The sequence below is a fragment of the Desmodus rotundus genome, chromosome X (assembly GCF_022682495.2).
Source record: "Desmodus rotundus isolate HL8 chromosome X, HLdesRot8A.1, whole genome shotgun sequence".
Taxonomy (NCBI): Eukaryota; Metazoa; Chordata; class Mammalia; order Chiroptera; family Phyllostomidae; genus Desmodus; species Desmodus rotundus.
The window spans coordinates 99,815,888-99,833,308 of NC_071400.1; positions in this window are offsets into that span (position 1 = coordinate 99,815,888).

Here is a 17,421-nt window from a genome sequence, read left to right on the forward strand (position 1 = left end):
GCCCCCACTGACCAGTACAGTGAACTCGTCATTGTTCCCACATGCACATCCCAGTCCACTCGCCTTGGCTGCCAGGTTACGCTGATGTCACACAAACCATTCTCATTATGTTAACAATGGCTGGGCTTTTTTCAGACACACCTCATATATATTCAATCATTGCCCAGGGAAGATTTATTCCTTCCTTCCTTTCCCATCACCATTTATCCCCCCATACCCTACCTTTATTCACCCCACTCGCCCTGGCAACCACCATTCCTTGTCCATGGGCTTAAGTTCTTACTCTCTTTTTTTCTTTTTTGCTCAGTCCCTCAGCACCGGTCCCTTGCCCCCACTAGCTGTCATCTGTTCTCTGTCTACAAGTCTGTCTCTATTTTGCTTGTTAGCTCAGTCTCTTCCTTAGATTCCACAGATATGTGAAATCATGGGGCATTCATCTTCTCTGCCTGGCTTATTTCACTGAGCATGGTGTTCTCCAGGTCCATCTGTGCTGTTACAAGAGATCAAACTTCCTTATTGTTTACAGCCAAGGAGTATTCCATCAGGTAAGTGTACCACCGAGGGTCCATCCCCTTGTGTGCTGAGACCTGCAAACTCTCTTTAACCCATTTGCTTGGAGCCGATTGCTCCCTATCCCTGTACCATTCAGTTACCACCCCTTAGTGGACCTGTCACCCCCCAGGACAGCAGAGGCCTGCCAGGGAGGTGTCTTCAGCACAATGGAGAAATCCGAGAAGCCCAGCCAGGACACAGGACCCTGTTCCAACCTCCAGGCACCGATACACAGCTCCGCAACCATTGCACCGCAAGCAGAGACTCACTGTGTTCTCAGCAGCGGGCGCCTGCATCCATGTATGAGGGACCCCGGATCAACCCCCTTTATGTATTTCGGTGTTTTGCTGTTTAATCTAATGCAAAGCCTTCACCCCAAAAGGTGTGTGGACCTCAGGGGAGACAAGGACTTGGTGTGCAGAAAGCTCTCTGAAGCCTTCAAGGAGCCAAGGGAAGGACCGGGACTATTTCTTGGGGGTGCCTCAGGGGACAGGTGAGAATATGGGGACAGGAAGAGACGTCAGTACCATGGAAACCCCAAACATGGGATATACCTGCATCTCCAAGGTTAGGGCCAGAGAGAAGTTGCCTTTTGTGATGCCGTGTGGGACGTGGCATGAAATAGCGGGGGATCCAATGCACAGACCGAGGCCGTTTATACTGCTATCAGCCTATGTCTTCACCGCGGCTGTCTCCCGGGCAACAGGGCCCCCGGAAGTTCGGCACCATCGTTCGTAGAGCTGGCTGTACCTGTTAAAGGATGCTCATACAGCAGCGCATGTGCCAGGCGTGTGGGGAATGATGAGTCTTCGATTTGGGCAGATGCGGAACACCTGTGTAGGACTTGGCAACTTCCAGTACCCTGTGAACGTAACAGTGACGAAGCGACGAGCAAGCTTTTATTAAAGGACACTTTTGTATCCCAACCCCCCTTTCTCCGTCATCACGGTGTTGGAATGCGAAGGACCGAGTAATCTTCACTGTCGAGACTACTGTTGTTCAAGGCTTGTCTGCTACAAACTATGACCGAAACCTGCTTTGAAGTCGTAGCTCTTCGTTCTTAAGGCAGTAAACCAGGACAAAAATCTTCAAAGTGCCGTACAATTGTGGTCAGCTACGACTTGTGTGCTCTTTTGAAAGCAATTCAAAAACATTTTTAAAAAGAAGTGAAATTAAAAAAACATCAATATTCCCCATAAATCCAAGTCTTGCCACGGCTGAGGATGGTCCGGCATCACCCATAAAATGAGTCCAGGAGAGACAATGGCCATAGAATGTTGTGTTTCTTTGTAATGATATTTTGCTCCCTGACTTTTCCATTGGGCAAACAATTCTCCCAAAACAAAATAATTAGGGAGGGGAAAGGGCATTAAAATACAAGGTAGTTGAATTGTGTCTGTGATTGTCAGCGTTGAAAAAATAAAACAAATCTTCTCAGTTGAGCTTTGAAGAGGTGGAGAACACGCACCACTCCATTAAGGTAACCGTCCCATTAATTCCGGCCAAGGCAGTCAGAGAAGGAAGGGGCTGAGATGCTTGACAAAGCAATCAGTACTTTTTAAAAAGGATGACTGGGCACGCTTCTTTACGTGTTTTTCTAAAACGATGCGTTATCAAATTCACAGTGTGTTTTCGGCTTTCATCAATGTAGGTATGAAGATAGTGCTGTCTCACGGATCCCAAATACGAAACGTGTTTGATTTCTCACACTCACGAAAACAAGTATCATCTGTGTTTCCCAGGTCTCAGAATTACCATAATTTTATCTTTAAAGAAAAGCCATCTCTATGTCCTCAAAGAGTGGACGGATGACCAAAGCACGTGGCATTTGGCCTCATGCCTCTCTCACAAAACGTGTAAAATGACTGAAAATCGTCGTTTACTACGTACCGCGGACTTAGGCTGAAGCAGGAAACCCTCCTAGCTTTATAAATTCAGGAGCGAAGGGATATGATCGAACCTTCCATAAAGTTGTTGGGCTGAGCATCAATCAGCATCATTGCTATTGGAAAATCGGTGGGAAAAATATAACAAAATACTATGAATGCTCAGGAATTGATATATTGGGCGGGACTGTGCCCATAAGGTTATAGAAGGTGAATTAGTATGTGTGGCAGGCCGTTGGGGTGGCTATTCGAAATACCCTGCCCTCCCAGGCTCCTTTTCTCTCCAGAGGAAATGGTACCAAACACCCAGCCTCCTCTGACCCAGGCAGCTCTGTCACCCAGGGGCGTTTACGCAGGTGCAGTTGGAAGTGCTGGAGAGGGAGCCTCACAGAAGCGTCCCTTTCACCTGGAAGTACTCCCTCTCTGCACACTCAGGACTATCACACGGGTGTGTGTGAGTGTGAGTGTTGTGTGTGACAATTGGTGTGTTCATTTGTAGGTTGGTAGATGGATGGATGGACGGCCAGACATACAGAGCAATGATGCATGAGTGGAGGGAGGGGTGGGTGGAAGGAAGGAAGGAGAGATGGAAAAATAGATAAATTGTATCTATACTCATATATATATATATGACACAGGATACTCAGCTGATGGACGGATGGAAGGACACACAAAAGACGAGAAATACAAATGATATTTGTAAAAGGTAGATGAGAGATTGATAGGTGGATAACTAAAAGGATACGTAAATGATATAAAAAGTAGCTGGTACCTACTGGGAGAGATAAGATAAATAGGATGTACCTTCTCATATATATGTGTGGGTGTATATATTAATATATAAAACTATATATATAACGATATACATGCATATATAGTATGTTGTCTCTCGGGTGCATATATACAAACATTGTATACATGAAAATGTGAACAGGTATACATGTACATGTCTGTATCTGCAAACACCTTAGTTCTTATTGTTATGTTTCTCAGTTAAATACACGTGAGTCAGATATCATGAGCATTTGAAATAGCTTGCGATTCCACGTCATTCCTTTCTGTGAAGTTCTAGCGCTGAATGTCCGCCAAAGCTTTGTGATCCCGAATCGTGGCTCATCTCGAACCTTGGGGTGTGGCCGCAGGTGACTCTGCAGGTGAATGCACCTGCCGCCGCCCTGTGAGGCGCATCGCACCTTACAGGAATCCCCCCAAACCCCAGGCCCCACCGGTGGCTGTGAAGCAATGGGTAACACAGGGCTCTCCCACAGGCTCCTGAACAAACAGAGTCTTCGGATAATCTCTTGGCTCGTGCATGGTTTGGAGACTTCATTGTTCAGCATCCAAGAATTACCATTTGCTTTCAAATCCATTTCTGGTGGGACTATTTTCCTAAAAAGTTTGCTTTGGGGACTGTTCCCTGTTACGATGCCTGGTGCTTGCCCACTCACCTTCTTCCACCCACTGAGTGAAGCCGGTCCAAGCCGTGATGCCCACAGCAGGTGAGTCCCCACCACCTGAGCTGCTCCATCCCAGGACAGGGGAGGAAGGGGACCCCACTGCGGGGAGGTTGGTCCTACATCCCAACACCTCTTCCACAGTGGAAAAATGCAGAGCATCCTTCTCAGAAGTGATTGTGTGTGTGTGTGTGTGGGGAACACCACGGTTATTGAGGGTGAGGAGAAGCTACATTTAAACTTGCATGAAATAAGAGATGCATCTTCTTATGGGGAATGCGCACTCTTAGAAACAGTATTTCTTCTATTTTTCGGTCATTACTGTGATTTGCCCTTTTGTTCTTATTTGGCATTCGCCTCTCTCAGTCTTCGTGTGGAAGGGGTACGGTGTGACATCCCTACTTATAAGGTAGGTCACTTGTCCCTTCTCTTCTTGACTTCAAGAATTGGTGAAAATCCCACTCATTGGGTCCTCTCACATCATTCTAACAATTAATATTGTAAGATTAATTCTTCACGAGTCCTTTCGAAACCCCCTGTCTTTCTTCCCTTTTAGACTAAGACTTTGCCAGCGTACACATTGATGAGACATTTACACAGTTGGTACACTTGCTACATTCTAGACTGTTCCGAGCATTTTTTTTTCCATCTTCAAGGAAAAACGTCTGCATTCTTACATAATCCCAGCCGTCGAATTTCCATTGCCAAATTTTAAAATCAAATTTGAACGATAATCTGTGTCTGAAACAGTTGCCACCATAACTGCAATGTTCCATAGTTCAAGTGTTTTAGAGGTGAAGGAGGCTTTCATTTGGATAATTTTCATCTTCTCGTTATTTGTATTTCTGCGTGAACATTCCCAGGATTTTTGGGGGGCAGGGTATGTGTTGTCCAGAAAATGTACCTGGATATGTCACGTGTTGAGAATTATTTTCCTCCTTCTTTTATTTCATCTGCATGAATGGGTGTAGGGTCTTCCTTTTCATCCTGGAAACGCCTCTTGGAAACAGCTGTGCGCCTTTATTGCGCTCTGAAAAATTAGTCTCTGCAGGAAAAGAATTTGCTTGCCGACACTTTATTCCATCAATATGAGGCCTTCCCCTGACCAGCATCTATTCTAAGTTTGTCTCCCCAACACGGCTTGTCTTCTTACTAATTTAGAGGCCACGATGTAGGCAAGACCCTGTGAAGAGTGGAATCGGTCTGCGCTTACCCACAGGCCGCCCCCTTTTTGGCTGGCACCGCACCCCCTCGCTGTGGCCGAAACAAAGCGATTCCGTTTTCCACATCCCTGGTCTCACCGACGTTCACCACCACCGGCAATACTTATCTCTGTCTCCGCTCATCACCACAAGTTCATGCCCTGTACATACTAAACTTCCTGATAGAGAACCCAAAGGAAATTCACACTTCGTACCCATTTACATGAAATAGTGACTGTTTTATCTATTCTGTGGTTAGTGATTTCATCTGTAATCATTGCGGAAAATACGACCCTGTGGCTTACTCTATAACGTTTACAAATCTGCAAAGTGACGTCTAATGAAAGACTGAGAATGATCCCCGTTGGGCTAATTAAGGGCCGACGTCTCGGGGAGCTTTCCCCTGTTGGTCTGCTATAGTGTTAAAAATTTCTGGGAGACTGCAAACAAGAACACGCCTTAAATCATTTAACCATCTGACACAGGAAGACAAATCGCTGTTGTAACGGCAGAAACAAACCAGAATCATCCAAATTATGTGATGAAAAAAGTGATTTACATGGACATGCAAACATAAATTTAATTTTTATGTTTATATATGTTTGCTATGCGTCTTCCACGGCGTGAAGGAAGGTGTAATATAAGAGTTCTGTCTCACTCCACCGAAAATTTAATTTCAGCCTGCGGCATGCATGCGTTTGGGTCTTATCATGTTCGCACGGGTGAGGAAATAGGTACAGTCAGTTAATTCTGTAATTCAGAGCTGGATTTTTGAAATATCTTCTCTACATCCCAGTGCCTTTGTCATCGGTGTCACTTTTGATTTCTTTTAATTAAATGACATGGTTTACCCTAGGTGAGCAGTGAGTCATAAGAATTAAGGTGTGTTGGCAGAAGCCTGAGAGAGAGCAATAAGGCTACCCTCGTGCGCAGAAAGGAAACGAGGGAGTGTTGAGAGAGGCAAAGAGAGACGCAAAGGGGCAATGTTTTCTTGGTTTTGTAAATGTTCCTTTCCCTTCCACGTAAAGCTGTTACAGAAGGCAGTTTATTAACTTTCATGTGTTTTTTTTTTTTTTGGAGGGGGCGCTGGTAAAATTAAGGTACAGTATTAAATATTTCGAGCGTGCTTATTAACATACAATTGTGGGGTCTCTTTAATTAGGAAAGATACGGAGCTCAGCATCAAATCACGCACACATAGCAGCACAAATGGCTTCTATTCAGTTCAGTTCAAAACCCTTTTGCAAAGTCCAAACCCTGCCCCTAAAACAGCCCTAATCACTAAAAGATAGTTCATTCTATCTATCCATCTACCTACCTACTCATTTATTCATCGATCCATCCCTTTATTCTATGTAATAATTAAACAGCACATATTAACACTGCAAGAGTTAGGGGTTTAAAAAATAAACAAAAGCAGTCATTTATACTTTGTTTTTCATTAAAAAATCTTGTGCGTCAAGCGTAGCTGAAGATCAATCAGCAGCCTGGCTCGGTACTGGGTTTCCAACAAGTCATACACGGGGTTCTTTGAAGTAAAATTGTTAAGTGTTTGGCTTGAGAACGGACTCTTCTACAAAACCTGTGCCTGAATTCACCAATGATAAAATAATGAGCACGTATCCATTGCGACTGAACATATATGAAAAATCAAAGCAAATTCAGGTGCAGGGAAGCCTGGGAAATGGTTTATTCTGGAGCGGGTACTCAGCTTCACTATTCCATGTCACAGCCGTCCAGGCCACATGTTGGGGGAGGTTTCCTGTTGAAGGGTTCTGGTCCCCAAATCTGTCAAATCCAGGATCCCTCAAACAGATCGTGGCCGAGGGGTCTATTCCCGACCAGGCTCACTGCTCAGCATACAAATAGAATTAACGACATACACTTGAACGCATTTCCTCCATACAAAGCAGTATGCCCCCCGATCAAATGGGGTTCGTGTTCGGAATAACATACTCACCCCTTTATCTTGGAATATTTGTTAACCCACGTTAATAAATGGTTATGTCCGTTGATCAGGTTAGAACAGATGACAAAAAGATCGTAAATTTCTGCAAATGTTCAAGAAGGGGACCCCTAGGAAACTGGAAGTCCGAGCTCCCTTAGCAAGGGAGAGGACGGCAGGAGAGACACAAGAAGTTGTGTCCTTGCAATAAGTAGGTGGTCATACCAAGGTGACCTCTTGACAGTGCTGTTAGATGTCATGTGAACTATAAAAGTCAACTTCTGCTCTGGCTGGTGTAGCTCAGTGGATTGAGCAGAGGCCTCAGAACCAAAGGATCGCTGGTTCGATTCCCAGTCAGGGCACATGCCTGGGTTGTAGGCTGGGTCTCCAGTTGGTGACACATGAGGGACAATCACCCATGGATGTTTCTCTCCTTCTCTTTCTCCCTCCTTTCCCCTCTCTCTAAAAAAGAAATAAATAAAATCTTTAAAAAAATAAAAATAAACATCAACTTCCTTTTCCCGCAACAGTAACAAGCATTTAGAAAACACTGGATAAGCATATAATCTATAGTTGCAACAACAAAACATAATTTCCTTGGCTCAATATGCGTAAATTCAATGAGTAGTCTAGGGCCGTACCACCCTGAATGTGCCTGATCTCACCTGATCTCAGAAGACTCAATGAATAAGGACGTCGATTCTCTGCTAACTTAGCTTTAAATTCAGGAATTTTAGTTAAAAAGAGGAATTAAGGGGCGCTCATTTAACCTGTCCCCTCTCCTGACTCAGAGGCCCTTGGTGGCTATGTAGTCCCAGCGAGTGCCCACGGTCCTGAAGCCAGGGTCCTAACGTCCCCCTGCGTCCGCGTTGAAACTCTGAAAGATTCCAACGTGGGACTTGTGTTTTGTGTGTGCAGTTCGACAGGAAAATGAAGCGTTGGGTGATGAGACCCCATGCGAGCCGGCCACTGCGTCTTGCTGCCTCACTAGACTTAGAAGGTCCACGGGTCTTTGCGAGCACAGCATAGGCTGAATCCACAAGCTGCAGGAGTTTGTGACTTTCCGACTTGGTGCAGAGGTGCTGTTCTGCATCCATGCTTCGTGCTGCGGCAGCACCTTGCTTCCGAGACACACGAAGCGAAGAACCCCATCGAGTCGTATATCCCTTCCGCCCAGTTACTTCTGTGTCCCAGGCAACCACTTTCGATGCAAAAACATGACGGAGATGGAAACAGACAGCAACCCAAGACTCCTTTTCTTTTCCTCCTTCCTGATTCATCAGGAAGCTGAAGGTCGAGTCTATTGGTACAATATATGCATTTCAAGACTGTTCTTGTAAGAATGGAATGTTTTCACCACGGCTGCTGTGGACCTCTTCATCGCAACATCATCCCATAAACCGAAAGGTCGCAGGTTTGATTCCTGGTCAGGACGCATGCCTAGGTTGCAGGTTCGATCCCCTGTTGGGGAGCATACAGGAGGCAACTGATTGATGTTTCTCTCCTCCTCTGCCTCTCTCCCTAAGCAGTATACGTCTCTCCCAAGAGACGGTGGTTGGGGCAACTCACTGAGAAATAAACAGAGATGGTTATGTGGTAGGGAGTCTAAAGGTTGATTATCGAGAAATTGGAAGACCTATAGCAGAATAAAAACCCCAGCCCTGCTAGAAAGTTTAAAAAGACCCTGAAATTGGCAAAGGACCCCCAAAGTCAGCTTTTAATGAGCTGTGTGGTGGGTAGATGTGGTATCTATGGTACCATATTTTGGCAAATATGCCAAATTCTCTGGCATATTTTTTAGGGCAAATTCTTGTGATGTCGCTAAATAATTTCATTGTTTCCATCAGTAAAACTTATTGTTTACTGATGTAAATAGTAAGGCGTCTATGCAGCCTTATTTTTACAGAAGTTTCAAAGCCAGTGCCTACACAGAACCATTTTTTGTCTATCAAACGGAGAGATACTAGTTTTTCAAGCTACTAACAGACACACAAATCCTGCATTTGGCCCCAAAGATGCCTTCTTTCGTAGAGTATTTACTCGGCTTCTGTGAAAATAATTCATTTTGCTCTTGCGTGTCCTGGAAGCCAAGGAGAATAGAGAGAAGTTCAATACATACAGTGCGTTTGACGTTTTTATTCTGGAAAATGGTTAAAAGGTGTCCGCTGCTACCATGATTAGTATTTCTAAACACAGTATTTATAAAAAATGTTTCGTATTTTTAAATTATAAAATGTTAAAGCTTTAGACCACCACTCAGGATTCTAAAAGTAGCAAATGTGCTTTTGTTCTTCTCATGCGGCCACATTATCCAAACCGTTGACATCCCTCCATGTGCACAGGTGTTTTGCTTTATGAAATTCTAATGGGACCTCCTTATGTCCAACCTTATCTTGTCACCAAAAATATTCATGTGTGGCTAACCAATACCTAGCGGGTGTTTTTGAACGTTACATTAGACGTACATCAGTGTGTGCATGTTTTTGCAAATGATTTTACTCTCCATTTCGTTATGCGTAAATCGAGCCAATTCTTGGAAACTTGTACCAAGTCATCTTTGTGTGCACAGCCTGGAATTCACTGCCTCGCTTTTCTTGCGAGATTTAAGTCATTTCTGGTTTTTGTCATTTAGTGCAATAGGGCAGGGGCACAGTGCATTTGTCGATGCCTTTTTGTGTACGTACAGAAGCATTTTTTGGTTTGTTTTTTTACTGCTCTTTTGAAATATTAAGTTCCGTTGTCCTCAGCAAAACTCTGTTTTCCCAATTTACAAGTTGGAATCTAAGGCATCGTAACGAAATGTTTAAATCACACAGCCAGGGAGTGGGAAAATTAAGAGCAAACTCAGACTGTTTGTCCAAAAAAAAAAAAAAAAACCAAACAAAAACCCTGTAATTAAATTATCTTGCTGTTTCACTGAAAGGTATTCCCCAGTCACATACGAGAATGGAGCCTGTTTATTATACTAGAAAAGACCAAATTGCTGCTCAAAACCTGTGTACTAATTTCCCTTGGCTGCTGTTTCCCACCCACGTCTCCAGTACATATTTAAAACTTTTCTAAGCTTACGGTTATGAAATCACATTTTGTGTGGTTTTAATTTTTCATTTCTTTGCTTACTGGTAGATTGGAATCTAATTGCCTGTGTTCATTGATGTTGCAAATTTTGCCACTGGGAGAAACGATGCCTGTTTTCTTTTCTTTTGTTACTGTGTTGGTTTGAAGACTGAGAGGCAGGTGTTTCTAGCATCCGCCTTAATTTAGTGTTTTTTAATTAAATTAAGAGATAGAATCCAAAGGCAGTCTGACAATGATACATACATGCTTTTATTTTCTAATTAAATGTTGATATTCCAGGAGGCGCTCAGCTTTAGCCACCAAAGAAATAGCAAAGATTTGTCAAAACGTGGGAACAGGTGTGGAAAAATCTCATTTTGCTTTGTCACACGCTGACAGAGGATACGTCGTGCCTACTTTTAAATTTAATTTCCTTCCTAGTTGTCAGGGCAGAACGTTTTTTTATGCTTGAAAAGTTTTCTGCTGGGATGTGTCATCTATGAAAGCACAAAACTTGTCGTAAAGTAGGTTGGTGAGCATCCTGCTGAATATTCCCCCTTACGGGAGGCGCAGCTCTAAAACCGTGAAAAATGACATTTTACTTACCGACCGTACAACTTGAATGACATACGTTGAAATCAGTTATATAGTTCCAAAACTCTTCTACCGCCTTTAAAACATTGCATCTGCTTAGTGTATTCCATAAATATCCATGCTATCTAGAAATATTTATCCACATGTACATGTACAAAAATACATATGTTAAGAAAGAAAAAAACATCATTTTTTAACATACTGTTAAAGAATGGTTTTGCAACCATTTCCTCTATAATTATACATTTTCAGTCTTCTTAATTCTCAGTTGAACTTGACATTGGTGTGTGTGTGTGTGTGCTTGTTCTGTTGCTGCACAGTAAATCAACACAATTTTTAAATTATTGGGTTGGTCCCAAAGTCCATATGGTTTTGCCCATCAAATAAAAACCACATTTTTTTATTTTCACCAACAACTTTATTGATTGGCTTATTTGGAGCATGTTGGCTATCTCCCACATGGTAGAACATTCGTTGGTCTCAATTACTGATTTTTTTTTTTGTAATTATCGTTTCAAATTTCACCTGGCTATGACTACAGCATTTAAGGCTCTTCTAGATTAAGAAGATGTAATTCTAGATTCCTGCGTTCCTATATGATGTTTTCACTGCTGATTATAAAAATGCTCTGATTTTATAAGTTCTTTGCATTAAAATGTTTCCTCTGTAAGATTGCTTATATTCTGCCCTTTGCGTCCACTGCTGGAAAATCATTAGTTAGAAAAGCAAAAAACACAGATGAGTTGCGTTTTTATTTATGAAATGGGTGTAAAAGAAGACACAAGAACGCTACGTCTGTGAGATTATTGCTGTAATGCAAATGAACTGACGTGGGTCTAGACAGGCGAATCTCAACTAAACGAAGCAAATACACAAGCAAAACCAGAGGACTGGTAGTGTTGCTAGCCTGAGAAGAATTATTCTTCTTTAAAACTCATGCGTGATTCCTAACTCTTGAGACACAATGTTAAAGCTCTTCATATAAACAATTCAAAAACATGCCTACTTGCTGTTTATTACCGAAAGCAGGTGAACTCTAGACGGAGAGGTGAGGCAGCTGGTTAATTCTTGCTCAAGGAGGAAAGTCAGTGTGAGCAGAAACGATGGCCTTTGTCCTTCCATCACCCCTGCTCCTGATTCTGTTGCTGTCACCGCACACAGCCAAGCAATAGGCACGAGCCCCGTGTATCCAGTTAAGTGATAAAAATTTAGCTGGTGCTGTTTGGTTTTTCTACCGTAGGACAAAGGGATTGTCCTCTCTTCCTGGTTTTCAGGGGTACTTAATAAAGCTCTGTTTAATCACCTGCGTGTATCGGATATGTGTGCGTAAACACCCACACACCTTTCTTCCTTAGGCCACAAGCACACGCCGATGTCAGAAGATCAATGCTGAGTTTTTGTCTTAATAATTTCCTAATTCCTCTGTGTCCCTGTGTGCGTGCCTTTGGGTGTGTTTCTTACGACTGTCCACCTGCATTGGCCTTTGCACCTGGTTCTAACGCAATTCTTTTTGATGAAATGAAAGTGAGAACCTCCCGCCATCTGGCCAGAGCCCTGGGCTTCCTGCATGCAGCTAAATGAGAAACAACAGTGGCTGCCCCGGGCTGGGGACATCGAGTTGAGCTTTTTAAATGGCACAGCCAAGGGGCCTCCAGCACCCTGCTCCCTCTGCCACCTGCTTCCCTGACGTTCGGAGAATGGAGGCTGGTCTTCTGGCAACCGTTTTCTGCCCTGTATGAAAAAGCTCTGGGGGGCCTCCTCAATTTCCCAATAATTAAATGAGACCCGTGCTTCTGCCAGTTCTGTGAGCCACGCCGCAGCGAAGGTCCTCAGGAAGGGGTATGCAATCGCTTCCCAACAGCCCTGGTCGAGGCCGAATGAATCAGCCCCTTGCCTTGAAGTGGCCGCAGCACAGCTAACTGCAGCGGAGCCCTGGGCTCGTCCCTGCAGATGCGCACGCATCCATCGCACCCGCAAAGCCCGCCCTGCATCCCTACACTCAAATCCGGGGAACCCGTCCCTGCGCCCTGTCGGGGGAACACGAATGCCTTAGCAGAAACCTAACCATCCGCTAACCTCAAGGACATGAATAAAAACGTGCAGAAATAATCACATCCCCCAAATCCTCTAGTCCATAAAAGGATACTTGGAGAAAAAAGAAATTATCACAAAGAATACTTTCAGGAGTATGGAAAAGAACCCAAGCCAGCGATAATTCATAGAGCACATATTGCAGAAAGACAGGTGAATTTTACTAAGGACAGTAAGCTTCGCCAGGTCTGAAATCGGTTGCACTCATAACCCGTCCCACGTTTTCTGGCTGCGGGGTGAGCAACCTCGCACAATCCTGGGGCCCCCAGGGCAGGCTAACAGCCGCTGGAAAAGCAACCCCCGCCTGTGCAGATATGGTCTGTCTCATCCACCCCCCAGAGACCCCGCCTCTGTCACTCCAAATGACACCGTCCGCCAACCAGATCTCAAGTTCTCCGCTCCAGACACGATCTGTCCATCACCATTTGGGGGAACAGCACACCCCAGTCCAGAGTGCCCAGGAACTCTATTTCTATAGCATGTCAACGCGTGACCCTAGAAATGAGACGTGCGTTGCAGGATTAAGTGTACGTTCTAGGTGGCCCAAAGTAACAAAAGTCTCCCTCCACAGATGGGTGGGAACAATTGCTCTTCTTGTTTTCCACCGAGCGGAAGCATAACTTTGTTTAACCGTTGTACCTGCCTTGGGCACAACCTTGGGGACTCACAGAAGTGAATCATAGAGTGTCTCCCAGCGCAGAAGCCTTCAAGTGGCCCTTCACATGCATCTGACAGGTAGGGCACATTTATCGTGGATTCTAAACTTCAGCTCATGAACGCCAGAAGCCCATCATCCAGACCCCGTTGTTCGTTCCTTCAGGGTGGCCTGCGGCTTATAAAAGGGAGTTGACGGAATGTAGCCTGTAGACCGATAAAGATGCTTTCTCTCTGCACCCACTTCCCACGTGCAGCCCAGCACATTCCTTCCCCCACGGTCAGTAACGAAATAATAGGATTCACTGCTGCAAAGACATCTGGGAAAGATGGCTGGTATTGCATAAATCAATGGGCCACCTCTTCATGGAGTGTTCACTGAGCATCGCTGTCTGTTAACTCCTCTTTTAGGGTGTGTGGGAATATATGTATATATTTTGTTTCTCTATAAGGCACACTGTATTCTGTAGAGCACACCATCAGCTGGCAGCCCGTGGACGGCCTATTTTGAATGAGACTCTCCTCCCGCCCTCGTTTTTACAGAACATCAAACTCTCATAACCCACACACAACCGGTATTTAGAGGTCTTCAGAGATGGAAAAGGACTTGCACCCGGGGACTATCGATGCCATGAAGAAAGAGCACACGTTGGAAAGGTGCAAAAAGTTCAGTCCCCCAACGCCTGCAGGCCCAGGAAAATAGACCCGTGGCTCACCTCTTGTTTGCAAGAAGCTCAACACGCTGAGCTGGAAGGATAAATGAACCCCGACGTAGGAGGATCTCAGTCTCATTTCTCTCTTTGCCCCCTTCCCAGTCATCTGGCTCTGAATGAATTATTGAAATGACTATTTAAATTATTCAAACGCATAGTCAAATATCTATCGGAAAAAATACAACATGTGCAGAAGCACATTGTAAATGGCCATGGGGATAAGGCAGCCAGGAGATTGGAGCTTTGAGAAAACTTATGTCTTTTAACATTTAAAAGACAGTGGAACATGCAGGGGCAGTTACTACGTTGGAGAATGAGACTATTACCACAGGGAAAGATTTGATCAGCACTTGCTAAGCTTGGGCTAGGCTGAGGGCTGTGAGGCTTTTCTGAGGGCATGAAATTTAAAGGGGTTCCGGGACACTCGGTCATCAGGATAAATATTTTAAGGCAACATTTGCAAAAAGCACAATGATTGCATGAAATCCACGGTGAGTGAAATACCAAAGTTGGAAATAAAGAGTGGATTTCTCAGGGCTTGGCTTAGGGTGAGGAAACGAGACAAGACCTGTAAAAGCATGCATGGCGTGCCTCCCCAGCCTCGCCTCATTTTCAGCACTGTGTTTCATTGTACGGAGGGGAGTCGGAAGGATGGGAAGGTGACTCCGCACATAAGGGTTCCATCATGCCTGCTGAACCAAGTCCCGGGCCCTAAGTCAGCAAGATTCCAAAGTATACTCACTGTTCTCCAAGCTATGCGTGAGATGGGATTATGGGTTTAATTGGGTCTCCCCAAAAGACGTGCTGAAGTCTGAAAATCTATGAATGTGAGCTTTTTGGGAAATAGAGGCTTTGCAGACATTATCTGTATTATTAAGATGACATAATTATGGTGGGGCTCTTAGCCAATAAGATGACTGTCTGAGAGAGAGAGTGCGAGCAAGCCATACATCCATGTAAGAGAAAAGCATCCATCATTTACCTCTTGAGTAAATGATGAGGGGATCCTGCCCTCAGCGGGGATTGAACCTGCAACCTTTTTGGTGTACCGGAAGATGCTCCAACCAATTGAGCCACCAGCCAAGACTACCACGGCTTTTTAAAAAGCTTAATTTCCTCCGATCCCATTGCTCCAACCATCATCAAAACACATAAGCAAGGCATAGGCCTCTGCCTCCTCTTTGCACAAACACCAAAAGTTAAATATGACTTTGCTAAGTGAGTGGGTTTACCTTCTTCTGCTGTAGTGCAATAGGAGGTATTTTTGTTTTCCTTCTGTGTAATTTCCTTAACATGTGTTTTAGGTTAACTTTCTCATTAAGCAATTTGTTTTTAGGTCAGCGGCCACAGGTTTGGTGAAACGTCAGCGAGTTAACACTAATGTTAAATATAATAGACCAGTCGCAAGAAATGGTGCGGGAGCAATTATCATCAGCACATTACTGGGGAAATGCTAATGAGGCATTTTCGTTTTCAAAGCGTGACCTTTGAAGCATCTAATCTAGAGGAACGCCTGTGCGGAGCTTGTGAGGGGGTTCTTTTTTTAGCTAACCTTCAACATAAAAATATATCCTGTTCACGTCTGCCTGCCTATTTTTAAGTCTCCTTGGGTGTCAAACACCTTCTGTGGGTGTTGGATTTGAAGCCCGCTAATTTCCGATGTGCACAGCCTAGGAGAGATGTCGATATGAGACAGACAATCTCTGTCAGAGTTCAGCATCCCTGGGGACAGGTTATTTTTTTTTCTAATTGCGGCAAAATATGTGTAACCCAAATTTTACATTTTAACCAGTCCCATGCACACAGCTCAGAAGCAGGAAGTACATTGGCAGCACTGTGGTACAATCATCCCCCCACCATTATCTCCAGAACTTCCTCGTCTTCCCGAAATGAAACGCTGTCCCCATTCAACCCTGACTCCCCACGCCTCCCCCAGCCCTGTGCACCCACCGTCTACTTTCTGTCTTTATGTACATGGCTCCTTTAGGGGACATCCTATACATGCAATCCTGAAATATGTCCCTTTTTGTGTGTGGCTTATTTCGTTGAGCACCATGGTCTCCAGCTTCATGCATGTGGTAGCGTGTGTCAGAATCTTCCTCTATTTGCACGCTGAATGATATTCCATTGACCATGAACACCCTCTTCTGTTTATCCACGTATCTGTTGATGGACACCTGGGCTGTTTTCACCTTTTGGCTCCCGGAAATCACGCTCCAGGGAATGTCTGGGTACAAATACCTGCTCAGCTCCTGCTTTCCCTGCTTTGGGGAATGTAATCAGAGTGAATTGCTGGATTTTGTGGCCACTGCTGTTAATTTTCTGAGGGCACGCCAGAAGGTAGCTCGTGCTGCCTCTGGTGAAGTTTCCAGATGACTATGCTCTAGGACCCACCAGTCCATCTTTCTGGTGGTCCAGGGGATGTAGTGAGCTCTCCACCAACTCCACATTTCAAATCCATCCTATTTTTCTTTCCTATCAGCCTTCTCGGCTTCCTGCTTTTGCATCTGCACGTAGTAACTGGAAACAGGAGCACAGGAATGAGTTTAACCTTGGACCCTCCGATGCGGATTCAACCATGTGCAGGATCCTGCTATTACGATGCAGGTAATAAGAGACATTTTTGGTGTCTCAAGGGATCCACTCAGGATGTGCGTTTGAAAATATCATCACGCTCTATTTTCAAGAGACTTATGGGCAAGAAGTGCTATGTAGTGCCGAGCTTGTAAAGACACTGCCTCACAGGAGAAAAAACAAACCCGAGAAGAAGAAATACAGTGGTCCTGTGTGCTCTGTTTATAGAAAGGCTGAGAAAGAATTCTGTTTTAAATAGGAGCACAGGTGCAGGAAAAGAAACCAAAAAGGAAAGAAAGAAAAAAGTGGAGGTTTTGCCCTGGCTGGGTGGCTCCGGTTGTGGGAGCATTATCCTGAGCTCCAAAAGGTGGCAGGTGCAATCTCCAGTCAAGGCACACACCTAAGTTGTGGGTTCAATCCCTAGGTGTGGCACATATGGGAGGCAACTGACCAATGTTTCTCTCTCTTTCTCTCTCTTTCTGTCCCTCTCTCCCCTTTCCTCTCCCTCTAAAATCACATCCTCTGGTGAGGATTAAAGAACAAAGCAGAGGTTTTCATTATCCTGATCGGTTTAGCAACTCTGTCGAGCATCCACTTCATTCAGACACCGAGGATGTAAAGTGACGAGAAACTCACTGTTGACAAAACTGTGCTGGAGGGTCACCCAGGAAGCAACGGGGCCAGGGGGTCTCCCCAGAC